At 36.0% G+C, this 7,854-nt stretch overlaps 1 pseudogene; it reads right to left on the reverse strand.

The window, feature by feature from the left end:
* Window positions 1-60: 60 nt before the first annotated feature.
* LOC144960361 (uncharacterized) lies at window positions 61-2,221 on the reverse strand (annotated as a pseudogene).
* Between the last annotated feature and the right edge of the window lie 5,633 nt (window positions 2,222-7,854).

Below are 7,854 nucleotides of genomic sequence, written 5' to 3' on the forward strand. Positions count from 1 at the left end.
TACTACTACTCTTCTTCTTCTTCTTCTTCTTCTTCTTCTTCTTCTTCTTCTTCTTTTTCCTCCTTCAGTGGTGGTCTTCGTGGTCCTCCAGGTCTCCGCTCCATACAAAAGGACTGACTTGACATTTGAATTGAAGAGTCTTATTTTGGTTCGGGTTGACACCACCTTGGAGCTCCAGATGTTTTTAAGCTCCAAGTATGCTACCCTAACCTTGCCAATTCTTGCCTTTACGTCTGCACCTGTGCCACCCTGTTTATCTAATATGCTGCCTAAATACGTGAAGTGGTCAACCTCATTCAGTTCGCTCTCGCGCAGTTTGATTGGTTCTTTACTATTGGTGTTTATTTTGAGGACCTTTGTTTTACCCTCATGGGCCCTGAGTCCGATTTGTGATGACTTTGCTGTTATCTCTGTTGTCGAGCTGGTCGAACAATGTCCACTGAATCCCATTTCTCCTACCTGCTGACCTCATTGTCCAGTCAATCGCCAAAAGGAAGAGAAGGGGTGACAGAAGACATCCCTGTCAGACTCCAATCTTCACCTTGAAGTTATCTGTCAGTTGTCCTCCATGGATTACTCGACAGGTCACTCCCTCGTAAGAACTTTGGACCAGGCTAACTATTTTTGTTGGAACCCCATAGTGGCGGAGTATTTTCCATAAGGTTTCCCGGTCCACGCTGTCAAACGCTTTTTCGTAATCAACGAAGTTGATGTACAACGGGGAATTCCACTCCAAGGATTGCTCAACTATGATGCGTAGGGTTGCAATTTGGTCGACACATGATCTATTCCTGCGGAAGCCAGTCTGTTGGTCGCGAAGGAGGGGGTCAACAGCACTTTTAATTCTCTCCAAGATTATTCTATTAAAGACTTTTCCTGGCACTGACAGAAGCGTTATTCCTCGGTAGTTGTTGCAATTGCTGAGGTCTTCTTTCTTAGGCAGTTTGACGAGGTACCCTTCCTTCCACTCTGTTAGTACTTCTTCCTCCTCCCATATCTTCTTTAAGAGAGGATAAAGCATTTCTGTGGTCGTTTTTAAGTCCGTCTTTAAAGCTTCTGCGGGAATGTTGTCTGGCTCAGCTGCCTAGCCATTCTTCAATAGTTTGATGGCGTTCCTGATCTCCTCTTTTGTCGGGTGTCTACAGTTGATGTCAAGGTCTGTATCAACTGGGTTGATATTTGGGGCGTTCGACGGAGCTGGTCTGTTCAGAAGCTCTTCAAAGTGAAGAGCCCATCTATTTAGTTGCTGTTCCTTTCCCAGGATGGTGTTTCCTTTTAATACTTTATACATATTGGTGAGAGTCAGGCTGAATTTTCCTCGGGTATCTGGATCTTTCAACAAATTGACATTGTACTTCTCTCTTTTCGTTGCTTCCATCCAATTTCTCTTCAGTTTTAATTTCAGCTTTGCTAAAACCAGGTGGTGGTCCGATGCAACGTCTGCTCCTCTTTTCACCCGTACATCCATCAGGGACCTTCTGAATTTCTTAGCTATGCAGATGTGGTCAATTTGGTTTTAGGTAAAAAGGTCGGGTGATACCCATGTGGCCTTATGTATTCTTCTGTGGGGGGAAAGTGCTACCTCCAATGATCCGGTTATTCATAGCACAGAAGTCTGCAAATTTCTCCCCATTCTCGTTCATTACTCCCAGTCCATGTTTTCTCATCACTTCCTCGAACCCTGTATTATCTGTCCCTATCTTTGCGTTTATGTCACCCATGAGAATGTTCACATCTTTCTCTGAATACTTGGCCAGGACATTCTGCAATGTGTTGTAAAACCTGTCTTTTACCTCTTCGTCATGTTCATTTGTTGGTGCATAACATGGTATTATATTCATTGTGATCTTCTTCACTTTTGTTCTGAAGGAAGCTCCGATAATTCGCGGTCCGTGTGTTTCCCATCCTATCAGGGCCTGCTGTGCAGATTTTGACAGCATGAGTGCCACACCTTCTGTGTGTGTGGAGCGTTCTCTTCTTCGTGCCCGGAATACAGTAAGAGCTCTCCTGTGATCAGTTTCTTCTGCCCTGACTGGGTCAAACGGGTCTCACTGATTCCAAGCAGTGTGAGGTTATAGCTTTTCATTTCTGCTGCTACTTGGTTGGTTTTTCCCGTCTCATACATGGTCCTCACATTCCATGTTCCGGCGTTGATGGTTCTGGTCGAAAGAAGGAAAGTCGGCCTTGTAGCTTCCTCTCGGCTTTCACTGCAAAGCGTCATGTGTCGCAAAGACCCTTCCTCTCCCAGAACAGCAGTAACTGGGTTTTCTTTCGTCTACGTTTCTGTAGCGCTTGTGTTTTCTAGGGTGGAGTTGCTGGCCCTACGCCTAACCCTCCTCCTTTCTCATCCGGGCTTGGGACCGGCAATGGCGGAGTTTTTGTTTTCATTTGGGTTCTAACTTACGCTTGGAGCAAGGACTCGCCGTGGTTGTTTACATGTAGGTTGGAACTGTAAAATTGTGACCAATATCTTTGATCTGGTATTATGCCGGAGTGGAACTAAAGCTGATTGGTGAGTCGATTATTTAGGGGCGGTGTGGATCAAATTATTAGGAAAATCTTTCAAAAACTTGATTTTGAGATTTTTGTGGAAAACAATACTTTATCATATCAAAAATAATATTATTGAAGTCCAACTTCTTACTTTAAATAAACTATAAAGGCACGAAAATCACAGTCGAAAAGGGCTACAGGTAAAAAGAGGTCATGAAATACTTTGTCAAATATTTCTCAGAATCTATTCAATGAAATTTTCTGGAAATTTCCACCGTTGTCACAGAGATAATGTATTATGTCGCCATAGAGATATTTTTTTGATAAGGTATTATATTTTAAATTATATTTCAAATTAAAATCCATTCGCTAAAGCCGTAACATTTCCCTAAAGACACACTATGCTACAATGTTGATAAGATGGAAGAATATGGAGATCATTCCTTCATTAGTTTATGTGGAACGTTAGCTATATATTTTATGCCAGACCCCCAAATTATGTCGTAAAAGAGGTCTCAACACAGATAATTTATAGTTTTCACCGAAAACTTTATTTTTTAACCTTTTATGATGATACAGAAGGATTAAAACCTCCTAATATAGGTAAATGATGTTTTAAAGAAAGGACCAAAACCGCCCCTAAAATTGATCGGAAAAAATAATTTTTTAAACATTTATATAGGGCAATGTCAACGAAATGTGATCAAAACAATTTAAAATGGCCCTTAGCCAACAGCAACACGAGAAATGACACCTATTAAGTGATAATACATTTTTGTCAGCCAGACACCCTCTGTTGTCGACCAGGTAATCATTTTACATCTGAGTACGGTGAGTGAATATGAGTGAAGAGCCTTTTCAAGAGACTCATCTTATCGCCGCTCAGAGCGGGACTCGATCCTAGGACATTCCGATCCAAAGGAGTGTGTCATACTACTGCTATAAGAATGTATGATTGTTCTCCCTAGTAAGACTTTTAAAATTACATAACCAAAGTTTTATTTTCAAAATTATATATTCAATATTTAGCATCTAAAATCCCCGCAGCTGTCTGTATTGATCCGATCGGTGACAAATTACGATACAAGGAAATATAGAGATTTAGAACAATAAGAACAACTCATTGTCCTCATTAACTAAAAATGAACATCTACATGTTGAATGTTGGCTACCGGTCTGACGGTTTTCTATCGATGTTACAGGAAAAAGATAGTTATAACCGCCAATAGTAGTGAACAAAAGTGAAATACAACAACTTTGAAAAAGAATAGAATAGCCGTCAATTGGTTAATGAAGAATATTTAACTAAGAGCATCGCAACAATACTTGGACCTCACAGTGTATGTCTCTTGTCTTCCAACCGTGTTCATGTATTCGTCGAAACACGGATTTGACGAACTTTTCTGCTTGTCTTGTGTAGTTCGTCGAATGCGTGTAGTCAAACCAGGTGTGAGCTAATTATATATGTTTAGCTCAAGAACGATATCGATTTTATATAGAAATATCGACTTTACTTTATTCCCCATCTGTAGTTTAAGAGAGCTAGCTCGGAGACAAATCAATTAATTTTTCAGCTATTGTTCATGCAACGTATTGGTCATTACAACAATGATAAATTAGGTCCATTATTGCGTTCGATTTCATACATTGTACATGCAAACATTGATGCAAACAGTTAAGTGGAAACAACTCAAGCATTAATTAATTAACAGCAGCTTTCATATTCCTGGATCATAACAATCGTTCTCTACTAGGCCTTGTTTTTAATCAAAAGCCCCTCCCTGTGATCACGCAACACCTACTTCGAATTATTTATATAACAGGGGTTGTGAGTAGATTGATATACTGGAAAATGTCTCGCTAGAAGAAACAGGGTTTGAGCCATATTGTCGGTATCTCGTATTTTCCTTAAATCAGAAATTGTACATAATCTGAGATGCTTTGTATCGTTACGTGTAACTAACACATGGGCTGGTTCTAATAAAATTAATGAAGATGATAATGATGATGATGATGATAATGATGATGGTAATAACAATAATTACAATAATAATGATAATGATGATAATAATAATAATAATAATAATAATAATAATAATAATAATAATAATAATAATAATAATAATAATAATAATAATAATAAAAATAATAATAATAATAATAATAATAATAATAATAATAATAATAATAATAATAATAATAATAATAATAATAATAGTAATAATATTGCTAATAATAATAATAATAATAATGACAATAATAATAATAATAATAATAATAATAATAATAATAATAATAATAATAATAATAATAATAATAATAATAATAATAATAATAATAATAATAATAATAATAAGGTGAAGAAGAAGAAGAAGAAGAAGAAGAAGAGAAGAAGAAGAAGAGAAGAAGAAGAAGAAGAAGAAGAAGAAGAAGAAGAAGAAGAAGAAGAAGAAGAAGAAGAAGAAGAAGAAGAAGAAGAAGAAGAAGAAGAAGAAGAAGAAGAAGAAGAAGAAGAAGAAGAAGAAGAAGAAGAAGAAGAAGAAGAAGAAGAAGAAGAAGAAGAAGAAGAAGAAGAAGAGAAGAAGAAGAAGAGAAGAAGAAGAAGAAGAAGAAGAAGAATGTGGTCTTGTGGTATCACAATCATTTTTGGATCGGAAGGTACTGGGTTAGAGACTCGGTACAGTCAGGCACGTATTGAACGATCATCTATTTTTGAATACTGGGAATTATGAATTATAGACGACACAAATATAATAAAAACGTGTAATACGTAACATCTGCTCTACAGTTATCACCATAGATTTATGCCCCCCCCCCCCCCCTTTCCAAAAAAATGCAGTGTGTACCTGTATAATTTTGAAAATAACCAACAGATTATCAAGAATGTTCTCCTACTTATAATAGCAAATTGAGTGGATAAGTAATAAATTCAATATTGAGCTAGTATGGATCTGAATTTAGGTTAAACCCATGTGAAGTACGACATAAATAAAACATTTGAAATTTAAAATAGTTTAAACAAAATTGAATGGTCATATGAATGAAATAGAAGGCAGAATAACCAGAACATATTTGACTTTGTTTGTTGACTGCCATGGTTGATCTTTTCCTGTGGTTTAGCACAAAAACTTGGTGCGTAAGCTTGCCATGGTTGTCGTTTGCAAGTGAGTTAGAAAAAAAAATGGTGCGATAGCTTGTCATCGTTGTTGTTTACATTTGAGTTATAACTTAGACTTGGTTCGTTGACTTGCCATGTTTGTTGCTTACATTTGGGTTGGAACTTAGAGATGTTTCTTTGACTTACAACGTTTGTTATTTATCTGTGGGTTTGAACTTAGGCATGGTTCGTTTACTCGCCGTAGTGGTTTGTTTTATATTTCGGTTGGAACTTACACACGGTGCGTCGACTTGAGATAGTTGTTGTTTACATGTGGCTTTGAATAGTATAAATTGTGACTAATATCTCTGATCTGATTTTATACCGGAATGAATCTAAAGCGGAATATTGATTCTATATTCAAATTGATCTGAAGAAAGTATTTTAATCTTTTGAGCATTTATATAGGTCAATGTCCATGAAATGTGCTCAAAGCAAGTTACAGCGGCCCGAGCCCAAATTAACACTTAACATTTGGACAAGGAATGACGCCCATTAGGCAATATTACATTTTTATTTTCAGTCAGAAACTGTTGTCGACTAGGTACTCATTTTACATCCTAGCACAGTGAGAGAATATGTGTAAAGAGCCTATTCAAGGGACTCAACTATGCGAGGCTCTGAGCGGGACTCGACCCCAGTACATTCCGATCCGAATACGAGTGTCATTCTACAAGATCACATAGCTGAACTACTGCTTTAAGAATTTATACAAATCTCTAAAGTAAGATTTTAAAAATCACATAACCAAAGTTTTCTTTCTAAAATTATATATTCAACATTCAGCATCAAAAATCTCCTCCGCCTTCCATATTGTTCCGATTGATGACAAATTACGAAACAATGAAATATACAGATTTAAAACAATAGATACAAATTAGTGTCCTCATTGACTAAAATTGAGCATTTATTTGTAGATAGAACATTTTCTGTCTAATACCTTTGTATCGATGTTACAGGAAAGATGGTTAAAATCATCAATAGTAATGAACTAAAGTGAATTTAACATCTTCGAAAAAAAAGAAACATGGAACGTTTCGGAGTCAAAATTTATTGTTTCAAGAAGATTGCCTGATTTGTTTAAGAAATGGTATAAGTAGGAAATGTTCCATTTTTGATTTGGTTGTTTTTCGAAGTTGTGATATAAGATAAGATGAGATACACGTTATTGATCCTGAGTGGGAATTATCAAAATACTCATCATGATACACATTAGACTAAGTTATATTGACAAATATTTATTCATCAAATCAATGTTCCTTACATTCATTCAGCCTCTGAAGTAACTTTTTTCCATCGATTTTACATAAATTTTTATCCAATTGACACATTGTCATACTTATCAAGATTTCCATATATTTTACGTCTACTTTTATCAACTCTATATAACAACGTCATTGCCATTCATATAAAGATTCCTTTACATTTTACTTCAATTTTTATCCCCTCAAACATCGTCATTTTTATCATATCTTCCATATATTTCACATTCATTTTTATCCACAACACAATAACGAAATATACTATTCTTATCACACTCTAATACATTTTGTCTTGAATTGTTATAAATTTGCTTAACGTAAAACACCTCTTAATATCATATTAGTAGAAACAATACTTCAACCTGAATCTCCAATTAATTAGTGTCACAGTAAAGATTGTTCACAATTATCTTATTAAATTTTATTTTATTGAGAACTGAATTCATCTCACTCCAGTTATATATCGGTAGGCTTAGATAAACTTTACCTTCTAATATTAGATCGTCTTTCCTTTTATAGCCTTCCCTCGAATTAATTTCTAATTAGTGAATACTTTTCGTTCGACATTCTGTCACGTAGCCACTTATTATAAAAGCTGATAGGTCTAACATTTGACACTCACTTTCTCTCCACAATCTATGCCGGACGGCCAGTCACTCTATTCCTATATATATATTGTAAGATTTTTATCTTTTGGGACTTTGTAGATATTATATCTACACCATTAAGACGCCGGAGCTTTTAACTTTGATTGTATAATCTTCAAGGATCAAACCCAAGCCCGCTGTACTACACTATAACCTCTTACCAATTGCCTGGAAGTGGAATTTTACGAGTCCAATCCTGTTATCAGAGGAATAGATCATCCAAGCCCATCAACTGCCTGGAAACGTAAACTTACGAACCTGACATATTATCATAAGTTACGTAAAATATTCATAT

The sequence above is a fragment of the Berghia stephanieae genome, chromosome 15 (genome assembly GCF_034508935.2).
Source record: "Berghia stephanieae isolate SIO BIC M18660-M18661 chromosome 15, UCSD_Bste_1.3, whole genome shotgun sequence".
Classification (NCBI taxonomy): Eukaryota; Metazoa; Mollusca; class Gastropoda; order Nudibranchia; family Aeolidiidae; genus Berghia; species Berghia stephanieae.